The sequence below is a fragment of the Trichomycterus rosablanca genome, unplaced genomic scaffold (genome assembly GCF_030014385.1).
Source record: "Trichomycterus rosablanca isolate fTriRos1 unplaced genomic scaffold, fTriRos1.hap1 scaffold_89, whole genome shotgun sequence".
Classification (NCBI taxonomy): Eukaryota; Metazoa; Chordata; class Actinopteri; order Siluriformes; family Trichomycteridae; genus Trichomycterus; species Trichomycterus rosablanca.
Genome location: NW_026947258.1, coordinates 16925 through 41181, shown reverse-complemented (window position 1 = coordinate 41181; position 24257 = coordinate 16925). Strand labels below are relative to the sequence as shown.

The 24257-nt window shown below is 46.6% G+C and overlaps 11 non-coding genes and 8 pseudogenes across 11 annotated transcripts; all 19 read right to left on the bottom strand.

Moving 5' to 3' along the window:
- Positions 1 to 3931: 3931 nt before the first annotated feature.
- LOC134308528 (U2 spliceosomal RNA) lies at positions 3932 to 4151 on the bottom strand (annotated as a pseudogene).
- A 117-nt stretch (positions 4152 to 4268) lies between these two features.
- Positions 4269 to 4384, bottom strand: LOC134308546 (U5 spliceosomal RNA). Its single transcript, XR_010010787.1, has one exon. It is a non-coding gene; the product is annotated as a U5 spliceosomal RNA (small nuclear RNA).
- Positions 4385 to 4738: 354 nt separating this feature from the next.
- On the bottom strand, positions 4739 to 4929 carry LOC134308483 (U2 spliceosomal RNA). The gene has a single exon (XR_010010746.1). It is a non-coding gene; the product is annotated as a U2 spliceosomal RNA (small nuclear RNA).
- A 1152-nt stretch (positions 4930 to 6081) lies between these two features.
- LOC134308525 (U2 spliceosomal RNA) lies at positions 6082 to 6203 on the bottom strand (annotated as a pseudogene).
- Positions 6204 to 6320: 117 nt separating this feature from the next.
- On the bottom strand, positions 6321 to 6436 carry LOC134308545 (U5 spliceosomal RNA). Its single transcript, XR_010010786.1, has one exon. It is a non-coding gene; the product is annotated as a U5 spliceosomal RNA (small nuclear RNA).
- A 377-nt stretch (positions 6437 to 6813) lies between these two features.
- LOC134308388 (U2 spliceosomal RNA) lies at positions 6814 to 7004 on the bottom strand. Its single transcript, XR_010010655.1, has one exon. It is a non-coding gene; the product is annotated as a U2 spliceosomal RNA (small nuclear RNA).
- A 117-nt stretch (positions 7005 to 7121) lies between these two features.
- Positions 7122 to 7237, bottom strand: LOC134308239 (U5 spliceosomal RNA). The gene has a single exon (XR_010010512.1). It is a non-coding gene; the product is annotated as a U5 spliceosomal RNA (small nuclear RNA).
- A 368-nt stretch (positions 7238 to 7605) lies between these two features.
- Positions 7606 to 7781, bottom strand: LOC134308518 (U2 spliceosomal RNA; annotated as a pseudogene).
- Positions 7782 to 12407: 4626 nt separating this feature from the next.
- Positions 12408 to 12627, bottom strand: LOC134308531 (U2 spliceosomal RNA; annotated as a pseudogene).
- Positions 12628 to 12744: 117 nt separating this feature from the next.
- On the bottom strand, positions 12745 to 12860 carry LOC134308544 (U5 spliceosomal RNA). The gene has a single exon (XR_010010785.1). It is a non-coding gene; the product is annotated as a U5 spliceosomal RNA (small nuclear RNA).
- Positions 12861 to 13214: 354 nt separating this feature from the next.
- On the bottom strand, positions 13215 to 13405 carry LOC134308470 (U2 spliceosomal RNA). Its single transcript, XR_010010734.1, has one exon. It is a non-coding gene; the product is annotated as a U2 spliceosomal RNA (small nuclear RNA).
- Positions 13406 to 14557: 1152 nt separating this feature from the next.
- LOC134308524 (U2 spliceosomal RNA) lies at positions 14558 to 14679 on the bottom strand (annotated as a pseudogene).
- Positions 14680 to 14796: 117 nt separating this feature from the next.
- On the bottom strand, positions 14797 to 14912 carry LOC134308543 (U5 spliceosomal RNA). The gene has a single exon (XR_010010784.1). It is a non-coding gene; the product is annotated as a U5 spliceosomal RNA (small nuclear RNA).
- Positions 14913 to 15289: 377 nt separating this feature from the next.
- Positions 15290 to 15480, bottom strand: LOC134308377 (U2 spliceosomal RNA). The gene has a single exon (XR_010010644.1). It is a non-coding gene; the product is annotated as a U2 spliceosomal RNA (small nuclear RNA).
- A 117-nt stretch (positions 15481 to 15597) lies between these two features.
- Positions 15598 to 15713, bottom strand: LOC134308236 (U5 spliceosomal RNA). The gene has a single exon (XR_010010510.1). It is a non-coding gene; the product is annotated as a U5 spliceosomal RNA (small nuclear RNA).
- A 368-nt stretch (positions 15714 to 16081) lies between these two features.
- On the bottom strand, positions 16082 to 16257 carry LOC134308516 (U2 spliceosomal RNA; annotated as a pseudogene).
- A 4626-nt stretch (positions 16258 to 20883) lies between these two features.
- LOC134308533 (U2 spliceosomal RNA) lies at positions 20884 to 21103 on the bottom strand (annotated as a pseudogene).
- A 117-nt stretch (positions 21104 to 21220) lies between these two features.
- LOC134308542 (U5 spliceosomal RNA) lies at positions 21221 to 21336 on the bottom strand. Its single transcript, XR_010010783.1, has one exon. It is a non-coding gene; the product is annotated as a U5 spliceosomal RNA (small nuclear RNA).
- A 368-nt stretch (positions 21337 to 21704) lies between these two features.
- LOC134308515 (U2 spliceosomal RNA) lies at positions 21705 to 21880 on the bottom strand (annotated as a pseudogene).
- Positions 21881 to 24257: the final 2377 nt, after the last annotated feature.

Below are 24257 nucleotides of genomic sequence, written 5' to 3'. Positions count from 1 at the left end.
ATGTTTCTGTCTTTTCCCTCTCTATTTACCTTTAACCAGTTGGCAGCCTGCCCATAATGCCATGGCAGCTGCTCCGCCCTTGGACCTCTGTTGTCCCACTCCATTACACCCCGTGTGTGGTATGCAAAATATAATTTCAGGAAATACCATCCTGGGTGTTGTGCCTCCTGCGCTAACTCCTGCATTATGCTTGCCACATAAATGCAGTCCAATTTCAGTCCTACATCTAAAACCCCTCTCCCCCCTTCCTCTATTTTCCTGTACATTATCTCCCTTGCTACGTATTCATACTTTCCTCCCCACATAAAACGAAATACTTCCCTTTGTACCCACCTCCTTCCACTCACTGGTAGTGGGTAGATGTACGCCAGGTACATCAGAAAGGGAAGTACCTCCGCCTTAATTACCAGACTCTTCCCTATATAGGACAGTTTCCTCCCAGTCCATAGTCCTAACTTTTGTTTCATCTTTATTAACCTCTCTCCCCAATTCAACCCTGCTGCTCCCTGATTTTCAAATTTTACCCCTAAAATCTTCATTGGCCCCTCACTTACCTCCAACCCTCCCACCGAATCTTTCCTATCCTTCACTGTCCCAAAAAATTTTAACTTAGATTTTTCCCTATTCAATTTCGCCCCAGACCCCACTCCGAATTTTTCCACTATATCCAATGTTCTCTCTATGTCACTATCTATTCTACCCAAAATTGTCATGTCGTCTGCATACTGCGCTATCTTCACCCTATATCCACCTGCTCCCGGCACCAAAACCCCTACTATCTCCTTGTCCTTTCTAATCTTTTCCGCCAGCGGCTCCATGTACATTATGAATAGGAGTGGCGATAACGGACACCCCTGTAATATACCCCCCGCTGTCTCAAAACTCCTCCCTAGATACCCGTTCATACTTACTCTGCTGTATGTCCTCCTGTACACTGTTTTAACCCATCTGACCAGTTTTTCTCCCATCCCCATCTTTTCCATGACTCTAAACAAAAATTCCCTGTCCACTCTGTCGAACGCCTTTGATTGGTCCAGGCTTGCTATCATCAATGGCAGCTTCCGGTCTCCTGACCACGCCACCACGTCCCTGATGAGCTGTAGATTCCACCTTGTGCTTCTACCCTCTATTCCACATGTCTGGTCTACATGTATGACATGTGGCAGTGCCTTCCTCAACCTACCTGCCAATATTTTCGCCATTATTTTACTGTCCACCCCCAACATCGATAATGGCCTATAGTTATCTAGATTTTCCCTTTCCCCCTTTTTGTATATTGGCGTCACTACCCCTGTCGCCATTGTTCCTTTGATTTCCCCTTCCTCCAGTATTTTGTTAAACACTTCTGTTAGGTCTCCGCTTACCACTTCATTAAACCTTTTATAAAACTCTCCGGGTATACCATCTATCCCTGGTACTTTCCCTTTTTTCAGGCTTTTTATTGCCTCCTTCACCTCCTCCTCCCTTATGCTTTTATTTATTTCCTGCTTTATGTCCCTAGGCACCTCCTTTTCTAGTTCTTTTATAAATGCATCTCCTACTTCTACCTCCACTTCCCTCTCCCTAAAATACCTCCTATAATACTCTGTCCCTACCTGTAACATCTCCTCATTTTGTACTTTTAGCTGTCCCTGCTCGTCCCTTATTCCCTCTATCCCTCTCTCTTCTCTTCTTTCTCTAGCTTTCCCTATCCAATATGTATCTACTCTTTCCCCTCTCTCCCTAAACTCCTGTCCTGCCATTAACATATACTTCTCTGCTCTTCCCTCATATATCTTCCTTATCTGTCCCTGTACTATTTCTACTCTATCTCTGTCAACCTCCTTCCCTTCATTCTCTTTCTCCTTCTCCTTCGCTAGTTCCCCCCACATTTTCCTTAAATTCCCCTTTTCCTCCATTATCCTCTCCCTGCTCTTCCATATCCCCCACTGCTTTATCCTTTTCTTTGCTATCTCCCACCACTCTATACTTCCCTCACATAGCCCTTTTAATCCCCTAACCCCTTCCCAAAACTCTCTAAAATCCTCTTCTATCCCCCTTTTCTCTAATATTTTTACATTTAATTTCCAGTATCCTGTCCCATATTTTCTTCCTCCCACTTTTACCTCAGCCATCACCAGGTCATGGTCGGAAAAGTTCACACTTCTTGTTTCCCCTGCCACCACTTCCATACTTCTGCTCACGAGAATCCCATCCAATCTACTTTCATCCCCCCTTGTATTCCTCCATGTTGGTCCTTCCATTCCCCTTCCTACCTTCCTTCCTATGTCCACTAACTTATGTGTTTTAATTATGTCTGCAATTATTCCTGTTGCTTCGTCTCCTGCTCCCGCCAGATTAATATTAAAGTCCCCTCCCATAACCAAAAAATTACTTGTTGCACCTAATAGCTTGGCATCCTCGTAAAAAACCCTTTTGTCTTTTAAATGTTGTGGTCCGTATATATTCAAAATCCTCATCTTTACACCCCCCCAACTTAAATCCACTCCAACCATCCTCCCCACTTCACCACCTATAACTTGTTTTAAGTTCATACCCCATCCCTTAAACAGAATCCCAACTCCACTGGAGTGTACCCCCCTATGGACCACACTGATTTCCCCCTCCCCCAGTCCTTTTGGAATCTTTCAATGTCCTTCAAGTCCTTTAGGTGCGCTTCCTGAATAAAACAAATGTCCAAACTTAAATCTTCTATAAAACTAAAAACCAAACTTCTTTTCTTCGTGTTTCTCAGCCCTCTGGCGTTGAACGTCCCTATTTTTAGTGTCCTTTCCATTTAGTTTTCCTTTTATTTCTTTTCCTTCCCACTAGTCTCTTCATCGCCCCCTTGAGTACTTCTTTGGTTTTCTGACCCTGTTGAACAGTCCATACTCACCCCTTCCTCTTCTGAGCATGTTGTGTGTATTGTCTGCATAGTCTCATTTAAATTCCTAAGCAGTTCTTCATATATTTGCTCCTCCTCTCCTTCCTCATCCTCTACCACTTGGCTCCAACTTAGCCCTTCAGGGCGTGTTCTCCTGACTGGGCTGTCCCCCAGCTCATCTTCAGGAAACGGACGTTTGCCACCCACTGTTTGTTCCACCTCACCACCGGGAGTGCTGCCTTCCTCCTGTCTTACCTGTACCTCTTCTTTCTTCTTCTTTCCCTTTCCTTCGTTCAGCTCTTTGGTTTTCTTTGTCTTTGTTCCCGCTGTTTTCTCTGTTGTTTGTGTTCCTGCCTCCGGTTTCTCTTTATCCCTTCCAGGCTCTTCCTCTTGTGTTGTTCCTTGCTCCTTCTCTTTCTCTCCTGAGCTTGTGGCTTCCATCTGTGTCTCCATTTCCCCCTCGATGAAATCAGTGTTGAACAGGTCGGCAAATGTTCGCCTTTTCCTCGGGCAGTTCTTGTACAAGTGGTCCTCCTTGTCACATAGGCTGCATTTCTTAGGCATCTTGCACTCTGCTGCTCCATGCTCCTCCGACCCACAGTTCCGGCACCTCTGCCTATCACATGTTGCCCCTATGTGCCCAGCTCCTCCACATTTTCGGCAGGTCAATGGCTGTCCTTGATAAAATAGGAACCCTCTATGTGGTCCTATAGCAAACGACCCTGGTGGCTGTGCCACTCCTCCTGGTGCTCCCGGCTCTGGTCTGAACTGCACCCTGTATCTCCGTCGCCCATTCCAAATCCCATACCTGTTTGTCTGTTTCTCTCCACCTTCCACTTTAAGGCAGTACCTTTGCAGGTATTGTCTAATGTCCTCCTCCTCCACGAATGGGTTGTACATGTGTACCGTTAGGTTCACCGTCTCCCAGATAAACAGGGCTCTCACCATCAGTCCTTCTAGGTCTCTATGCTCCTTCTGTCTTTCCCATGCTGCTAAGAACTCTTGGCACGCTGGCATATTATTAAAAGTTATGTCCATGAATCCCGTGTTAGAAAAATCTTGCAGGCAGTAAATTTCAGTGGCCTCCAGCTTAAACAGCTTTTTCAAAACTCTTTGAACCAGATGTTCCACCGTTAGCTTCGTTCTCTGTTCGTTTCTCGTCACTTCAACTCTCACTGAATTTTTAAGCCGCGTCACTCGGACCGGCCCTCTCGCATCGTTTCCCGCCATCCGTCTCTAATAAGAACAGATACTACACTTGATCTTAGCCAAAAGGCCGAGAAGCGATAACCTGAAATAGGCGCCGGGCCACGGGCCCTACCTTTTGAGGGTCCGGACTAGTGGACGGCGCTGACCGGCCGCCTTCACGCCCACACACCTTCTGTCATTCCACCAGCAAAAGAGCAGCTTTGCAAAGACAAAGCCTTCAAAAAATAAGTTGAACTTATCAACGTTCCTCTCCACGGAAATCTTTAGTAAAAGGCGAAAGATTTGTACGTGAATGAAGAGAAACTCCAGCCCTGCTCGCCGGTCGCCCGGGCCTCCGTAGGCCACCGGCCGCTCAAGGAAGAGGGCTCGAGGTAGAGCTACGAAAACCTGCAGCAAAAGCGCCCTTGGGTCGTCGGGTGGGTGACGAGGCAGCACAGCCTTTGCCTGGAGAAACACAGGGAGGGGGAAAATTAAGTCTTTCGCCTTTTTTTTTTTTTTTTTTTTTTTTTTTTAAGTAAAATGGAGGGAAAATGAAAAAGCGGGTAAAGGGGGACTCCCTAGCGCAAAAGGACCGAGGAAACCCAGGGCCGTACCCCTAATCCCAACAGCTTTCCAGCAGGGGCCAGTCACCAGCATTCGTCAATTACTCTTTCGTTTGACCGTTTATGAGGGTGCACCGTGCCAGGAGGCAATGCAATACCTGGTCGATGCGTGGAGTGGACGGAGCAAGCCCCTCTTCCGACTCCCAGGCCTAAAAATCCATTTAATATATGGTCCTCGGGTAGAGGACGTATCAGATATTAAACTGATAAGAACAGATACTACACTTGATCTTAGCCAAAAGGCCGAGAAGCGATAACCTGAAATAGGCGCCGGGCCACGGGCCCTACCTTTTGAGGGTCCGGACTAGAGGACCATTGTCTGGTCCTTTCTTCACCACCTCTCTTCTGAGTCGCTCCCACTTGGACCCCCACAGGAAATAAAAAACCGCTCTCTCCACCTGTAAAATAAAAGGTCTGGGGGGACTAAAAACAGAACACAACAATAAAAGCAAAGGTAAAATCGCAGATTTAAATATTAAAACTTTGCCTTCGATTGTCATTCGTCTCAGTCCCCAAAACCCCAGTCGTTGCCTGACTTTCCCTAACACGTCAGTCCAGTTACCCCGTCCACCTCCCTCTCTGTCAAATTTAATGCCTAAAATTTTAATATCAGTTTCTATAAAATCCACGTCCAGGTCGGTTTGTATGTCTCCCCACGGCCCAAAGAGCTGGGCCTCGGACTTGCTCCGATTGAGCTTAGCGCCCGAGGCCCGTCCGTACCAGTCAGTCAAGTCCAATGCTCTCTGGGCCGCTAAAACGTCCGAACATAAAAGCGTAACGTCGTCCATGTATAATGTACAGGTCGCCGTCAGTCCGCCTGGCAGGTCAAATCCTCTGATCCATTTATCCCTTCTCAAGATCTGCGCCAGCGGCTCAATACAAGCCGCGAACAGGAGTGGGGATAACGGACACCCCTGACGAACGCCAGAGCGAATATTGATCGCTTTTGTCAGGTGCCCATTAACAAGAACTTTGCTGTTGATGTCTTTATACAGCAATCCCACCCACTCTAGAAACCTCCCTGGGAAACCCATCTTTTGCAGTACCTGAAACAGGTACTGGTGCGAGACCCGATCAAAAGCTTTCTCAAAATCTAAATTTAGGACTAATAATCGAATGTTTCTGTCTCTCGCAAAACAGATGACGTCTCGGATCAGCACTAGGCTGTCCGTGATCCTCCTTCCTGGGACGGCGCAGACTTGATCCGGGTGGATCACGTCCTCCAAAACTGTTGACATTCGTCGTGATAAAAGTTTGCTAAAAAGCTTACAGTCAAAATTTAAAAGAGTAATAGGTCTCCAGTTTCTTAAGTCTGTCTTGTCACCTTTTTTGTGCAATAAAGAAACTATCCCTACCCTAAAACTGTCTGGAAGTCGGTCCAGTCTTTCAAATTCTTTAAAAACAGTCAAGAGGTCCGTAGCTAAAATGTCCCAAAATGTTGTATAAAATTCCACGGGGAGTCCATCCTCTCCCGGAGCTGATAAGAACAGATACTACACTTGATCTTAGCCAAAAGGCCGAGAAGCGATAACCTGAAATAGGCGCCGGGCCACGGGCCCTACCTTTTGAGGGTCCGGACTAGTGGACGGCGCTGACCGGCCGCCTTCACGCCCACACACCTTCTGTCATTCCACCAGCAAAAGAGCAGCTTTGCAAAGACAAAGCCTTCAAAAAATAAGTTGAACTTATCAACGTTCCTCTCCACGGAAATCTTTAGTAAAAGGCGAAAGATTTGTACGTGAATGAAGAGAAACTCCAGCCCTGCTCGCCGGTCGCCCGGGCCTCCGTAGGCCACCGGCCGCTCAAGGAAGAGGGCTCGAGGTAGAGCGACGAAAACCTGCAGCAAAAGCGCCCTTGGGTCGTCGGGTGGGTGACGAAGCAGCACAGCCTTTGCCTGGAGAAACACAGGGAGGGGGAAAATTAAGTCTTTCGCCTTTTTTTTTTTTTTTTTTTTTTTTTAAGTAAAATGGAGGGAAAATGAAAAAGCGGGAAAAGGGGGACTCCCTAGCGCAAAAGGACCGAGGAAACCCCGGGCCTAGGCTAGGCAAAGGTCTAAGGCGCCGTACCCCTAATCCCAACAGCTTTCCAGCAGGGGCCAGTCACCAGCATTCGTCAATTACTCTTTCGTTTGACCGTTTATGAGGGTGCACCGTGCCAGGAGGCAATGCAATACCTGGTCGATGCGTGGAGTGGACGGAGCAAGCCCCTCTTCCGACTCCCAGGCCTAAAAATCCATTTAATATATGGTCCTCGGATAGAGGACGTATCAGATATTAAACTGATAAGAACAGATACTACACTTGATCTTAGCCAAAAGGCCGAGAAGCGATAACCTGAAATAGGCGCCGGGCCACGGGCCCTACCTTTTGAGGGTCCGGACTAGCGGACGGCGCTGACCGGCCGCCTTCACGCCCACACACCTTCTGTCATTCCACCAGCAAAAGAGCAGCTTTGCAAAGACAAAGCCTTCAAAAAATAAGTTGAACTTGTCAACGTTCCTCTCCACGGAAATCTTTAGTAAAAGGCGAAAGATTTGTACGTGAATGAAGAGAAACTCCAACCCTGCTCGCCGGTCGCCCGGGCCTCCGTAGGCCACCGGCCGCTCAAGGAAGAGGGCTCGAGGTAGAGCGACGAAAACCTGCAGCAAAAGCGCCCTTGGGTCGTCGGGTGGGTGACGAAGCAGCACAGCCTTTGCCTGGAGAAACACAGGGAGGGGGAAAATTAAGTCTTTCGCCTTTTTTTTTTTTTTTTAAGTAAAATGGAGGGAAAATGAAAAAGCGGGAAAAGGGGGACTCCCTAGCGCAAAAGGACCGAGGAAACCCCGGGCCTAGGCTAGGCAAAGGTCTAAGGCGCCGTACCCCTAATCCCAACAGCTTTCCAGCAGGGGCCAGTCACCAGCATTCGTCAATTACTCTTTCGTTTGACCGTTTATGAGGGTGCACCGTGCCAGGAGGCAATGCAATACCTGGTCGATGCGTGGAGTGGACGGAGCACGCCCCTCTTCCGACTCCCAGGCCTAAAAATCCATTTAATATATGGTCCTCGGATAGAGGACGTATCAGATATTAAACTGATAAGAACAGATTTTTTTTTTTACAAAAGTTTATTTACACACGTTTTCACACAATACAAACTATTTACAGAACATTCATTTTCATTTCCTTCCCACCACCATTATCATATTCATTGTATTTATCATGTCTTTTTCATACACATCTCCCATAATCTTCCCCACTTTTCCTTCCCCTTTTCCCACCCCAAGTCCACTTCATCTTCTTTCATTCTTGTCTTAATTTCCCATTCGGCTTTCTTGACTATCCCCATCACTCCCTTTCCCTTCCCTCCCTTCACTTCCGCCTGTCTATCCTCCCATATCCCTCTCTTAACCAGGCTTATTGTTAGCCACAACATGAATCTGCTTCTCCCTTTTCCCATTCCTCCTATCCCTTTGTTTACAACCTCCCATGTTACTCTAAACCCCCTTCTTATATTATCCAACCATGTTCCCACCTTCTGCCATACTTCCCTAGCTACCTTACATTCCCAAAATACGTGTATTATTGATTCCTCCCTTCCACACCCCTCTCTCGGACACACATTTGTCTTGCTTATCCCGTGTCTGTACATTATTTCTTTTACCGGTAATTTCCTGTGTACTATTTGCCAATTTATATCTTTTAAACTGTTTTCCAGCCCCAGTGGTTGTACTCTAGTCCATACTGTCCCTGCTTCTATTCTTCTGTTGCTTTCTCTTACCTTTCTACTCCTAACCTCCTCATATAATCTTTTGTGACTTGTGCATATGTTTCTGTCTTTTCCCTCTCTATTTACCTTTAACCAGTTGGCAGCCTGCCCATAATGCCATGGCAGCTGCTCCGCCCTTGGACCTCTGTTGTCCCACTCCATTACACCCCGTGTGTGGTATGCAAAATATAATTTCAGGAAATACCATCCTGGGTGTTGTGCCTCCTGCGCTAACTCCTGCATTATGCTTGCCACATAAATGCAGTCCAATTTCAGTCCTACATCTAAAACCCCTCTCCCCCCTTCCTCTATTTTCCTGTACATTATCTCCCTTGCTACGTATTCATACTTTCCTCCCCACATAAAACGAAATACTTCCCTTTGTACCCACCTCCTTCCACTCACTGGTAGTGGGTAGATGTACGCCAGGTACATCAGAAAGGGAAGTACCTCCGCCTTAATTACCAGACTCTTCCCTATATAGGACAGTTTCCTCCCAGTCCATAGTCCTAACTTTTGTTTCATCTTTATTAACCTCTCTCCCCAATTCAACCCTGCTGCTCCCTGATTTTCAAATTTTACCCCTAAAATCTTCATTGGCCCCTCACTTACCTCCAACCCTCCCACCGAATCTTTCCTATCCTTCACTGTCCCAAAAAATTTTAACTTAGATTTTTCCCTATTCAATTTCGCCCCAGACCCCACTCCGAATTTTTCCACTATATCCAATGTTCTCTCTATGTCACTATCTATTCTACCCAAAATTGTCATGTCGTCTGCATACTGCGCTATCTTCACCCTATATCCACCTGCTCCCGGCACCAAAACCCCTACTATCTCCTTGTCCTTTCTAATCTTTTCCGCCAGCGGCTCCATGTACATTATGAATAGGAGTGGCGATAACGGACACCCCTGTAATATACCCCCCGCTGTCTCAAAACTCCTCCCTAGATACCCGTTCATACTTACTCTGCTGTATGTCCTCCTGTACACTGTTTTAACCCATCTGACCAGTTTTTCTCCCATCCCCATCTTTTCCATGACTCTAAACAAAAATTCCCTGTCCACTCTGTCGAACGCCTTTGATTGGTCCAGGCTTGCTATCATCAATGGCAGCTTCCGGTCTCCTGACCACGCCACCACGTCCCTGATGAGCTGTAGATTCCACCTTGTGCTTCTACCCTCTATTCCACATGTCTGGTCTACATGTATGACATGTGGCAGTGCCTTCCTCAACCTACCTGCCAATATTTTCGCCATTATTTTACTGTCCACCCCCAACATCGATAATGGCCTATAGTTATCTAGATTTTCCCTTTCCCCCTTTTTGTATATTGGCGTCACTACCCCTGTCGCCATTGTTCCTTTGATTTCCCCTTCCTCCAGTATTTTGTTAAACACTTCTGTTAGGTCTCCGCTTACCACTTCATTAAACCTTTTATAAAACTCTCCGGGTATACCATCTATCCCTGGTACTTTCCCTTTTTTCAGGCTTTTTATTGCCTCCTTCACCTCCTCCTCCCTTATGCTTTTATTTATTTCCTGCTTTATGTCCCTAGGCACCTCCTTTTCTAGTTCTTTTATAAATGCATCTCCTACTTCTACCTCCACTTCCCTCTCCCTAAAATACCTCCTATAATACTCTGTCCCTACCTGTAACATCTCCTCATTTTGTACTTTTAGCTGTCCCTGCTCGTCCCTTATTCCCTCTATCCCTCTCTCTTCTCTTCTTTCTCTAGCTTTCCCTATCCAATATGTATCTACTCTTTCCCCTCTCTCCCTAAACTCCTGTCCTGCCATTAACATATACTTCTCTGCTCTTCCCTCATATATCTTCCTTATCTGTCCCTGCACTATTTCTACTCTATCTCTGTCAACCTCCTTCCCTTCATTCTCTTTCTCCTTCTCCTTCGCTAGTTCCCCCCACATTTTCCTTAAATTCCCCTTTTCCTCCATTATCCTCTCCCTGCTCTTCCATATCCCCCACTGCTTTATCCTTTTCTTTGCTATCTCCCACCACTCTATACTTCCCTCACATAGCCCTTTTAATCCCCTAACCCCTTCCCAAAACTCTCTAAAATCCTCTTCTATCCCCCTTTTCTCTAATATTTTTACATTTAATTTCCAGTATCCTGTCCCATATTTTCTTCCTCCCACTTTTACCTCAGCCATCACCAGGTCATGGTCGGAAAAGTTCACACTTCTTGTTTCCCCTGCCACCACTTCCATACTTCTGCTCACGAGAATCCCATCCAATCTACTTTCATCCCCCCTTGTATTCCTCCATGTTGGTCCTTCCATTCCCCTTCCTACCTTCCTTCCTATGTCCACTAACTTATGTGTTTTAATTATGTCTGCAATTATTCCTGTTGCTTCGTCTCCTGCTCCCGCCAGATTAATATTAAAGTCCCCTCCCATAACCAAAAAATTACTTGTTGCACCTAATAGCTTGGCATCCTCGTAAAAAACCCTTTTGTCTTTTAAATGTTGTGGTCCGTATATATTCAAAATCCTCATCTTTACACCCCCCCAACTTAAATCCACTCCAACCATCCTCCCCACTTCACCACCTATAACTTGTTTTAAGTTCATACCCCATCCCTTAAACAGAATCCCAACTCCACTGGAGTGTACCCCCCTATGGACCACACTGATTTCCCCCTCCCCCAGTCCTTTTGGAATCTTTCAATGTCCTTCAAGTCCTTTAGGTGCGCTTCCTGAATAAAACAAATGTCCAAACTTAAATCTTCTATAAAACTAAAAACCAAACTTCTTTTCTTCGTGTTTCTCAGCCCTCTGGCGTTGAACGTCCCTATTTTTAGTGTCCTTTCCATTTAGTTTTCCTTTTATTTCTTTTCCTTCCCACTAGTCTCTTCATCGCCCCCTTGAGTACTTCTTTGGTTTTCTGACCCTGTTGAACAGTCCATACTCACCCCTTCCTCTTCTGAGCATGTTGTGTGTATTGTCTGCATAGTCTCATTTAAATTCCTAAGCAGTTCTTCATATATTTGCTCCTCCTCTCCTTCCTCATCCTCTACCACTTGGCTCCAACTTAGCCCTTCAGGGCGTGTTCTCCTGACTGGGCTGTCCCCCAGCTCATCTTCAGGAAACGGACGTTTGCCACCCACTGTTTGTTCCACCTCACCACCGGGAGTGCTGCCTTCCTCCTGTCTTACCTGTACCTCTTCTTTCTTCTTCTTTCCCTTTCCTTCGTTCAGCTCTTTGGTTTTCTTTGTCTTTGTTCCCGCTGTTTTCTCTGTTGTTTGTGTTCCTGCCTCCGGTTTCTCTTTATCCCTTCCAGGCTCTTCCTCTTGTGTTGTTCCTTGCTCCTTCTCTTTCTCTCCTGAGCTTGTGGCTTCCATCTGTGTCTCCATTTCCCCCTCGATGAAATCAGTGTTGAACAGGTCGGCAAATGTTCGCCTTTTCCTCGGGCAGTTCTTGTACAAGTGGTCCTCCTTGTCACATAGGCTGCATTTCTTAGGCATCTTGCACTCTGCTGCTCCATGCTCCTCCGACCCACAGTTCCGGCACCTCTGCCTATCACATGTTGCCCCTATGTGCCCAGCTCCTCCACATTTTCGGCAGGTCAATGGCTGTCCTTGATAAAATAGGAACCCTCTATGTGGTCCTATAGCAAACGACCCTGGTGGCTGTGCCACTCCTCCTGGTGCTCCCGGCTCTGGTCTGAACTGCACCCTGTATCTCCGTCGCCCATTCCAAATCCCATACCTGTTTGTCTGTTTCTCTCCACCTTCCACTTTAAGGCAGTACCTTTGCAGGTATTGTCTAATGTCCTCCTCCTCCACGAATGGGTTGTACATGTGTACCGTTAGGTTCACCGTCTCCCAGATAAACAGGGCTCTCACCATCAGTCCTTCTAGGTCTCTATGCTCCTTCTGTCTTTCCCATGCTGCTAAGAACTCTTGGCACGCTGGCATATTATTAAAAGTTATGTCCATGAATCCCGTGTTAGAAAAATCTTGCAGGCAGTAAATTTCAATGGCCTCCAGCTTAAACAGCTTTTTCAAAACTCTTTGAACCAGATGTTCCACCGTTAGCTTCGTTCTCTGTTCGTTTCTCGTCACTTCAACTCTCACTGAATTTTTAAGCCGCGTCACTCGGACCGGCCCTCTCGCATCGTTTCCCGCCATCCGTCTCTAATAAGAACAGATACTACACTTGATCTTAGCCAAAAGGCCGAGAAGCGATAACCTGAAATAGGCGCCGGGCCACGGGCCCTACCTTTTGAGGGTCCGGACTAGTGGACGGCGCTGACCGGCCGCCTTCACGCCCACACACCTTCTGTCATTCCACCAGCAAAAGAGCAGCTTTGCAAAGACAAAGCCTTCAAAAAATAAGTTGAACTTATCAACGTTCCTCTCCACGGAAATCTTTAGTAAAAGGCGAAAGATTTGTACGTGAATGAAGAGAAACTCCAGCCCTGCTCGCCGGTCGCCCGGGCCTCCGTAGGCCACCGGCCGCTCAAGGAAGAGGGCTCGAGGTAGAGCGACGAAAACCTGCAGCAAAAGCGCCCTTGGGTCGTCGGGTGGGTGACGAGGCAGCACAGCCTTTGCCTGGAGAAACACAGGGAGGGGGAAAATTAAGTCTTTCGCCTTTTTTTTTTTTTTTTTTTTTTTTTTTTAAGTAAAATGGAGGGAAAATGAAAAAGCGGGTAAAGGGGGACTCCCTAGCGCAAAAGGACCGAGGAAACCCAGGGCCGTACCCCTAATCCCAACAGCTTTCCAGCAGGGGCCAGTCACCAGCATTCGTCAATTACTCTTTCGTTTGACCGTTTATGAGGGTGCACCGTGCCAGGAGGCAATGCAATACCTGGTCGATGCGTGGAGTGGACGGAGCAAGCCCCTCTTCCGACTCCCAGGCCTAAAAATCCATTTAATATATGGTCCTCGGGTAGAGGACGTATCAGATATTAAACTGATAAGAACAGATACTACACTTGATCTTAGCCAAAAGGCCGAGAAGCGATAACCTGAAATAGGCGCCGGGCCACGGGCCCTACCTTTTGAGGGTCCGGACTAGAGGACCATTGTCTGGTCCTTTCTTCACCACCTCTCTTCTGAGTCGCTCCCACTTGGACCCCCACAGGAAATAAAAAACCGCTCTCTCCACCTGTAAAATAAAAGGTCTGGGGGGACTAAAAACAGAACACAACAATAAAAGCAAAGGTAAAATCGCAGATTTAAATATTAAAACTTTGCCTTCGATTGTCATTCGTCTCAGTCCCCAAAACCCCAGTCGTTGCCTGACTTTCCCTAACACGTCAGTCCAGTTACCCCGTCCACCTCCCTCTCTGTCAAATTTAATGCCTAAAATTTTAATATCAGTTTCTATAAAATCCACGTCCAGGTCGGTTTGTATGTCTCCCCACGGCCCAAAGAGCTGGGCCTCGGACTTGCTCCGATTGAGCTTAGCGCCCGAGGCCCGTCCGTACCAGTCAGTCAAGTCCAATGCTCTCTGGGCCGCTAAAACGTCCGAACATAAAAGCGTAACGTCGTCCATGTATAATGTACAGGTCGCCGTCAGTCCGCCTGGCAGGTCAAATCCTCTGATCCATTTATCCCTTCTCAAGATCTGCGCCAGCGGCTCAATACAAGCCGCGAACAGGAGTGGGGATAACGGACACCCCTGACGAACGCCAGAGCGAATATTGATCGCTTTTGTCAGGTGCCCATTAACAAGAACTTTGCTGTTGATGTCTTTATACAGCAATCCCACCCACTCTAGAAACCTCCCTGGGAAACCCATCTTTTGCAGTACCTGAAACAGGTACTGGTGCGAGACCCGATCAAAAGCTTTCTCAAAATCTAAATTTAGGACTAATAATCGAATGTTTCTGTCTCTCGCAAAACAGATGACGTCTCGGATCAGCACTAGGCTGTCCGTGATCCTCCTTCCTGGGACGGCGCAGACTTGATCCGGGTGGATCACGTCCTCCAAAACTGTTGACATTCGTCGTGATAAAAGTTTGCTAAAAAGCTTACAGTCAAAATTTAAAAGAGTAATAGGTCTCCAGTTTCTTAAGTCTGTCTTGTCACCTTTTTTGTGCAATAAAGAAACTATCCCTACCCTAAAACTGTCTGGAAGTCGGTCCAGTCTTTCAAATTCTTTAAAAACAGTCAAGAGGTCCGTAGCTAAAATGTCCCAAAATGTTGTATAAAATTCCACGGGGAGTCCATCCTCTCCCGGAGCTGATAAGAACAGATACTACACTTGATCTTAGCCAAAAGGCCGAGAAGCGATAACCTGAAATAGGCGCCGGGCCACGGGCCCTACCTTTTGAGGGTCCGGACTAGTGGACGGCGCTGACCGGCCGCCTTCACGCCCACACACCTTCTGTCATTCCACCAGCAAAAGAGCAGCTTTGCAAAGACAAAGCCTTCAAAAAATAAGTTGAACTTATCAACGTTCCTCTCCACGGAAATCTTTAGTAAAAGGCGAAAGATTTGTACGTGAATGAAGAGAAACTCCAGCCCTGCTCGCCGGTCGCCCGGGCCTCCGTAGGCCACCGGCCGCTCAAGGAAGAGGGCTCGAGGTAGAGCGACGAAAACCTGCAGCAAAAGCGCCCTTGGGTCGTCGGGTGGGTGACGAAGCAGCACAGCCTTTGCCTGGAGAAACACAGGGAGGGGGAAAATTAAGTCTTTCGCCTTTTTTTTTTTTTTTTTTTTTTTTTAAGTAAAATGGAGGGAAAATGAAAAAGCGGGAAAAGGGGGACTCCCTAGCGCAAAAGGACCGAGGAAACCCCGGGCCTAGGCTAGGCAAAGGTCTAAGGCGCCGTACCCCTAATCCCAACAGCTTTCCAGCAGGGGCCAGTCACCAGCATTCGTCAATTACTCTTTCGTTTGACCGTTTATGAGGGTGCACCGTGCCAGGAGGCAATGCAATACCTGGTCGATGCGTGGAGTGGACGGAGCAAGCCCCTCTTCCGACTCCCAGGCCTAAAAATCCATTTAATATATGGTCCTCGGATAGAGGACGTATCAGATATTAAACTGATAAGAACAGATACTACACTTGATCTTAGCCAAAAGGCCGAGAAGCGATAACCTGAAATAGGCGCCGGGCCACGGGCCCTACCTTTTGAGGGTCCGGACTAGCGGACGGCGCTGACCGGCCGCCTTCACGCCCACACACCTTCTGTCATTCCACCAGCAAAAGAGCAGCTTTGCAAAGACAAAGCCTTCAAAAAATAAGTTGAACTTGTCAACGTTCCTCTCCACGGAAATCTTTAGTAAAAGGCGAAAGATTTGTACGTGAATGAAGAGAAACTCCAACCCTGCTCGCCGGTCGCCCGGGCCTCCGTAGGCCACCGGCCGCTCAAGGAAGAGGGCTCGAGGTAGAGCGACGAAAACCTGCAGCAAAAGCGCCCTTGGGTCGTCGGGTGGGTGACGAAGCAGCACAGCCTTTGCCTGGAGAAACACAGGGAGGGGGAAAATTAAGTCTTTCGCCTTTTTTTTTTTTTTTTAAGTAAAATGGAGGGAAAATGAAAAAGCGGGAAAAGGGGGACTCCCTAGCGCAAAAGGACCGAGGAAACCCCGGGCCTAGGCTAGGCAAAGGTCTAAGGCGCCGTACCCCTAATCCCAACAGCTTTCCAGCAGGGGCCAGTCACCAGCATTCGTCAATTACTCTTTCGTTTGACCGTTTATGAGGGTGCACCGTGCCAGGAGGCAATGCAATACCTGGTCGATGCGTGGAGTGGACGGAGCACGCCCCTCTTCCGACTCCCAGGCCTAAAAATCCATTTAATATATGGTCCTCGGATAGAGGACGTATCAGATATTAAACTGATAAGAACAGATTTTTTTTTTTACAAAAGTTTATTTACACACGTTTTCACACAATACAAACTATTTACAGAACATTCATTTTCATTTCCTTCCCACCACCATTATCATATTCATTGTATTTATCATGTCTTTTTCATACACATCTCCCATAATCTTCCCCACTTTTCCTTCCCCTTTTCCCACCCCAAGTCCACTTCATCTTCTTTCATTCTTGTCTTAATTTCCCATTCGGCTTTCTTGACTATCCCCATCACTCCCTTTCCCTTCCCTCCCTTCACTTCCGCCTGTCTATCCTCCCATATCCCTCTCTTAACCAGGCTTATTGTTAGCCACAACATGAATCTGCTTCTCCCTTTTCCCATTCCTCCTATCCCTTTGTTTACAACCTCCCATGTTACTCTAAACCCCCTTCTTATATTATCCAACCATGTTCCCACCTTCTGCCATACTTCCCTAGCTACCTTACATTCCCAAAATACGTGTATTATTGATTCCTCCCTTCCACACCCCTCTCTCGGACACACATTTGTCTTGCTTATCCCGTGTCTGTACATTATTTCTTTTACCGGTAATTTCCTGTGTACTATTTGCCAATTTATATCTTTTAAACTGTTTTCCAGCCCCAGTGGTTGTACTCTAGTCCATACTGTCCCTGCTTCTATTCTTCTGTTGCTTTCTCTTACCTTTCTACTCCTAACCTCCTCATATAATCTTTTGTGACTTGTGCATATGTTTCTGTCTTTTCCCTCTCTATTTACCTTTAACCAGTTGGCAGCCTGCCCATAATGCCATGGCAGCTGCTCCGCCCTTGGACCTCTGTTGTCCCACTCCATTACACCCCGTGTGTGGTATGCAAAATATAATTTCAGGAAATACCATCCTGGGTGTTGTGCCTCCTGCGCTAACTCCTGCATTATGCTTGCCACATAAATGCAGTCCAATTTCAGTCCTACATCTAAAACCCCTCTCCCCCCTTCCTCTATTTTCCTGTACATTATCTCCCTTGCTACGTATTCATACTTTCCTCCCCACATAAAACGAAATACTTCCCTTTGTACCCACCTCCTTCCACTCACTGGTAGTGGGTAGATGTACGCCAGGTACATCAGAAAGGGAAGTACCTCCGCCTTAATTACCAGACTCTTCCCTATATAGGACAGTTTCCTCCCAGTCCATAGTCCTAACTTTTGTTTCATCTTTATTAACCTCTCTCCCCAATTCAACCCTGCTGCTCCCTGATTTTCAAATTTTACCCCTAAAATCTTCATTGGCCCCTCACTTACCTCCAACCCTCCCACCGAATCTTTCCTATCCTTCACTGTCCCAAAAAATTTTAACTTAGATTTTTCCCTATTCAATTTCGCCCCAGACCCCACTCCGAATTTTTCCACTATATCCAATGTTCTCTCTATGTCACTATCTATTCTACCCAAAATTGTCATGTCGTCTGCATACTGCGCTATCTTCACCCTATATCCACCTGCTCCCGGCACCAAAACCCCTACTATCTCCTTGTCCTTTCTAATCTTTTCCGCCAGCGGCTCCATGTACATTATGAATAGGAGTGGCGATAACGGACACCCCTGTAATATACCCCCCGCTGTCTCAAAACTCCTCCCTAGATACCCGTTCATACTTACTCTGCTGTATGTCCTCCTGTACACTGTTTTAACCCATCTGACCAGTTTTTCTCCCATCCCCATCTTTTCCATGACTCTAAACAAAAATTCCCTGTCCACTCTGTCGAACGCCTTTGATTGGTCCAGGCTTGCTATCATCAATGGCAGCTTCCGGTCTCCTGACCACGCCACCACGTCCCTGATGAGCTGTAGATTCCACCTTGTGCTTCTACCCTCTATTCCACATGTCTGGTCTACATGTATGACATGTGGCAGTGCCTTCCTCAACCTACCTGCCAATATTTTCGCCATTATTTTACTGTCCACCCCCAACATCGATAATGGCCTATAGTTATCTAGATTTTCCCTTTCCCCCTTTTTGTATATTGGCGTCACTACCCCTGTCGCCATTGTTCCTTTGATTTCCCCTTCCTCCAGTATTTTGTTAAACACTTCTGTTAGGTCTCCGCTTACCACTTCATTAAACCTTTTATAAAACTCTCCGGGTATACCATCTATCCCTGGTACTTTCCCTTTTTTCAGGCTTTTTATTGCCTCCTTCACCTCCTCCTCCCTTATGCTTTTATTTATTTCCTGCTTTATGTCCCTAGGCACCTCCTTTTCTAGTTCTTTTATAAATGCATCTCCTACTTCTACCTCCACTTCCCTCTCCCTAAAATACCTCCTATAATACTCTGTCCCTACCTGTAACATCTCCTCATTTTGTACTTTTAGCTGTCCCTGCTCGTCCCTTATTCCCTCTATCCCTCTCTCTTCTCTTCTTTCTCTAGCTTTCCCTATCCAATATGTATCTACTCTTTCCCCTCTCTCCCTAAACTCCTGTCCTGCCATTAACATATACTTCTCTGCTCTTCCCTCATATATCTTCCTTATCTGTCCCTGCACTATTTCTACTCTATCTCTGTCAACCTCCTTCCCTTCATTCTCTTTCTCCTTCTCCTTCGCTAGTTCCCCCCACATTTTCCTTAAATTCCCCTTTTCCTCCATTATCCTCTCCCTGCTCTTCCATATCCCCCACTGCTTTATCCTTTTCTTTGCTATCTCCCACCACTCTATACTTCCCTCACATAGCCCTTTTAATCCCCTAACCCCTTCCCAAAACTCTCTAAAATCCTCTTCTATCCCCCTTTTCTCTAATATTTTTACATTTAATTTCCAGTATCCTGTCCCATATTTTCTTCCTCCCACTTTTACCTCAGCCATCACCAGGTCATGGTCGGAAAAGTTCACACTTCTTGTTTCCCCTGCCACCACTTCCATACTTCTGCTCACGAGAATCCCATCCAATCTACTTTCATCCCCCCTTGTATTCCTCCATGTTGGTCCTTCCATTCCCCTTCCTACCTTCCTTCCTATGTCCACTAACTTATGTGTTTTAATTATGTCTGCAATTATTCCTGTTGCTTCGTCTCCTGCTCCCGCCAGATTAATATTAAAGTCCCCTCCCATAACCAAAAAATTACTTGTTGCACCTAATAGCTTGGCATCCTCGTAAAAAACCCTTTTGTCTTTTAAATGTTGTGGTCCGTATATATTCAAAATCCTCATCTTTACACCCCCCCAACTTAAATCCACTCCAACCATCCTCCCCACTTCACCACCTATAACTTGTTTTAAGTTCATACCCCATCCCTTAAACAGAATCCCAACTCCACTGGAGTGTACCCCCCTATGGACCACACTGATTTCCCCCTCCCCCAGTCCTTTTGGAATCTTTCAATGTCCTTCAAGTCCTTTAGGTGCGCTTCCTGAATAAAACAAATGTCCAAACTTAAATCTTCTATAAAACTAAAAACCAAACTTCTTTTCTTCGTGTTTCTCAGCCCTCTGGCGTTGAACGTCCCTATTTTTAGTGTCCTTTCCATTTAGTTTTCCTTTTATTTCTTTTCCTTCCCACTAGTCTCTTCATCGCCCCCTTGAGTACTTCTTTGGTTTTCTGACCCTGTTGAACAGTCCATACTCACCCCTTCCTCTTCTGAGCATGTTGTGTGTATTGTCTGCATAGTCTCATTTAAATTCCTAAGCAGTTCTTCATATATTTGCTCCTCCTCTCCTTCCTCATCCTCTACCACTTGGCTCCAACTTAGCCCTTCAGGGCGTGTTCTCCTGACTGGGCTGTCCCCCAGCTCATCTTCAGGAAACGGACGTTTGCCACCCACTGTTTGTTCCACCTCACCACCGGGAGTGCTGCCTTCCTCCTGTCTTACCTGTACCTCTTCTTTCTTCTTCTTTCCCTTTCCTTCGTTCAGCTCTTTGGTTTTCTTTGTCTTTGTTCCCGCTGTTTTCTCTGTTGTTTGTGTTCCTGCCTCCGGTTTCTCTTTATCCCTTCCAGGCTCTTCCTCTTGTGTTGTTCCTTGCTCCTTCTCTTTCTCTCCTGAGCTTGTGGCTTCCATCTGTGTCTCCATTTCCCCCTCGATGAAATCAGTGTTGAACAGGTCGGCAAATGTTCGCCTTTTCCTCGGGCAGTTCTTGTACAAGTGGTCCTCCTTGTCACATAGGCTGCATTTCTTAGGCATCTTGCACTCTGCTGCTCCATGCTCCTCCGACCCACAGTTCCGGCACCTCTGCCTATCACATGTTGCCCCTATGTGCCCAGCTCCTCCACATTTTCGGCAGGTCAATGGCTGTCCTTGATAAAATAGGAACCCTCTATGTGGTCCTATAGCAAACGACCCTGGTGGCTGTGCCACTCCTCCTGGTGCTCCCGGCTCTGGTCTGAACTGCACCCTGTATCTCCGTCGCCCATTCCAAATCCCATACCTGTTTGTCTGTTTCTCTCCACCTTCCACTTTAAGGCAGTACCTTTGCAGGTATTGTCTAATGTCCTCCTCCTCCACGAATGGGTTGTACATGTGTACCGTTAGGTTCACCGTCTCCCAGATAAACAGGGCTCTCACCATCAGTCCTTCTAGGTCTCTATGCTCCTTCTGTCTTTCCCATGCTGCTAAGAACTCTTGGCATGCTGGCATATTATTAAAAGTTATGTCCATGAATCCCGTGTTAGAAAAATCTTGCAGGCAGTAAATTTCAGTGGCCTCCAGCTTAAACAGCTTTTTCAAAACTCTTTGAACCAGATGTTCCACCGTTAGCTTCGCTCTCTGTTCGTTTCTCGTCACTTCAACTCTCACTGAATTTTTAAGCCGCGTCACTCGGACCGGCCCTCTCGCATCGTTTCCCGCCATCCGTCTCTAATAAGAACAGATACTACACTTGATCTTAGCCAAAAGGCCGAGAAGCGATAACCTGAAATAGGCGCCGGGCCACGGGCCCTACCTTTTGAGGGTCCGGACTAGTGGACGGCGCTGACCGGCCGCCTTCACGCCCACACACCTTCTGTCATTCCACCAGCAAAAGAGCAGCTTTGCAAAGACAAAGCCTTCAAAAAATAAGTTGAACTTATCAACGTTCCTCTCCACGGAAATCTTTAGTAAAAGGCGAAAGATTTGTACGTGAATGAAGAGAAACTCCAGCCCTGCTCGCCGGTCGCCCGGGCCTCCGTAGGCCACCGGCCGCTCAAGGAAGAGGGCTCGAGGTAGAGCGACGAAAACCTGCAGCAAAAGCGCCCTTGGGTCGTCGGGTGGGTGACGAAGCAGCACAGCCTTTGCCTGGAGAAACACAGGGAGGGGGAAAATTAAGTCTTTCGCCTTTTTTTTTTTTTTTTAAGTAAAATGGAGGGAAAATGAAAAAGCGGGAAAAGGGGGACTCCCTAGCGCAAAAGGACCGAGGAAACCCCGGGCCTAGGCTAGGCAAAGGTCTAAGGCGCCGTACCCCTAATCCCAACAGCTTTCCAGCAGGGGCCAGTCACCAGCATTCGTCAATTACTCTTTCGTTTGACCGTTTATGAGGGTGCACCGTGCCAGGAGGCAATGCAATACCTGGTCGATGCGTGGAGTGGACGGAGCACGCCCCTCTTCCGACTCCCAGGCCTAAAAATCCATTTAATATATGGTCCTCGGATAGAGGACGTATCAGATATTAAACTGATAAGAACAGATTTTTTTTTTTACAAAAGTTTATTTACACACGTTTTCACACAATACAAACTATTTACAGAACATTCATTTTCATTTCCTTCCCACCACCATTATCATATTCATTGTATTTATCATGTCTTTTTCATACACATCTCCCATAATCTTCCCCACTTTTCCTTCCCCTTTTCCCACCCCAAGTCCACTTCATCTTCTTTCATTCTTGTCTTAATTTCCCATTCGGCTTTCTTGACTATCCCCATCACTCCCTTTCCCTTCCCTCCCTTCACTTCCGCCTGTCTATCCTCCCATATCCCTCTCTTAACCAGGCTTATTGTTAGCCACAACATGAATCTGCTTCTCCCTTTTCCCATTCCTCCTATCCCTTTGTTTACAACCTCCCATGTTACTCTAAACCCCCTTCTTATATTATCCAACCATGTTCCCACCTTCTGCCATACTTCCCTAGCTACCTTACATTCCCAAAATACGTGTATTATTGATTCCTCCCTTCCACACCCCTCTCTCGGACACACATTTGTCTTGCTTATCCCGTGTCTGTACATTATTTCTTTTACCGGTAATTTCCTGTGTACTATTTGCCAATTTATATCTTTTAAACTGTTTTCCAGCCCCAGTGGTTGTACTCTAGTCCATACTGTCCCTGCTTCTATTCTTCTGTTGCTTTCTCTTACCTTTCTACTCCTAACCTCCTCATATAATCTTTTGTGACTTGTGCATATGTTTCTGTCTTTTCCCTCTCTATTTACCTTTAACCAGTTGGCAGCCTGCCCATAATGCCATGGCAGCTGCTCCGCCCTTGGACCTCTGTTGTCCCACTCCATTACACCCCGTGTGTGGTATGCAAAATATAATTTCAGGAAATACCATCCTGGGTGTTGTGCCTCCTGCGCTAACTCCTGCATTATGCTTGCCACATAAATGCAGTCCAATTTCAGTCCTACATCTAAAACCCCTCTCCCCCCTTCCTCTATTTTCCTGTACATTATCTCCCTTGCTACGTATTCATACTTTCCTCCCCACATAAAACGAAATACTTCCCTTTGTACCCACCTCCTTCCACTCACTGGTAGTGGGTAGATGTACGCCAGGTACATCAGAAAGGGAAGTACCTCCGCCTTAATTACCAGACTCTTCCCTATATAGGACAGTTTCCTCCCAGTCCATAGTCCTAACTTTTGTTTCATCTTTATTAACCTCTCTCCCCAATTCAACCCTGCTGCTCCCTGATTTTCAAATTTTACCCCTAAAATCTTCATTGGCCCCTCACTTACCTCCAACCCTCCCACCGAATCTTTCCTATCCTTCACTGTCCCAAAAAATTTTAACTTAGATTTTTCCCTATTCAATTTCGCCCCAGACCCCACTCCGAATTTTTCCACTATATCCAATGTTCTCTCTATGTCACTATCTATTCTACCCAAAATTGTCATGTCGTCTGCATACTGCGCTATCTTCACCCTATATCCACCTGCTCCCGGCACCAAAACCCCTACTATCTCCTTGTCCTTTCTAATCTTTTCCGCCAGCGGCTCCATGTACATTATGAATAGGAGTGGCGATAACGGACACCCCTGTAATATACCCCCCGCTGTCTCAAAACTCCTCCCTAGATACCCGTTCATACTTACTCTGCTGTATGTCCTCCTGTACACTGTTTTAACCCATCTGACCAGTTTTTCTCCCATCCCCATCTTTTCCATGACTCTAAACAAAAATTCCCTGTCCACTCTGTCGAACGCCTTTGATTGGTCCAGGCTTGCTATCATCAATGGCAGCTTCCGGTCTCCTGACCACGCCACCACGTCCCTGATGAGCTGTAGATTCCACCTTGTGCTTCTACCCTCTATTCCACATGTCTGGTCTACATGTATGACATGTGGCAGTGCCTTCCTCAACCTACCTGCCAATATTTTCGCCATTATTTTACTGTCCACCCCCAACATCGATAATGGCCTATAGTTATCTAGATTTTCCCTTTCCCCCTTTTTGTATATTGGCGTCACTACCCCTGTCGCCATTGTTCCTTTGATTTCCCCTTCCTCCAGTATTTTGTTAAACACTTCTGTTAGGTCTCCGCTTACCACTTCATTAAACCTTTTATAAAACTCTCCGGGTATACCATCTATCCCTGGTACTTTCCCTTTTTTCAGGCTTTTTATTGCCTCCTTCACCTCCTCCTCCCTTATGCTTTTATTTATTTCCTGCTTTATGTCCCTAGGCACCTCCTTTTCTAGTTCTTTTATAAATGCATCTCCTACTTCTACCTCCACTTCCCTCTCCCTAAAATACCTCCTATAATACTCTGTCCCTACCTGTAACATCTCCTCATTTTGTACTTTTAGCTGTCCCTGCTCGTCCCTTATTCCCTCTATCCCTCTCTCTTCTCTTCTTTCTCTAGC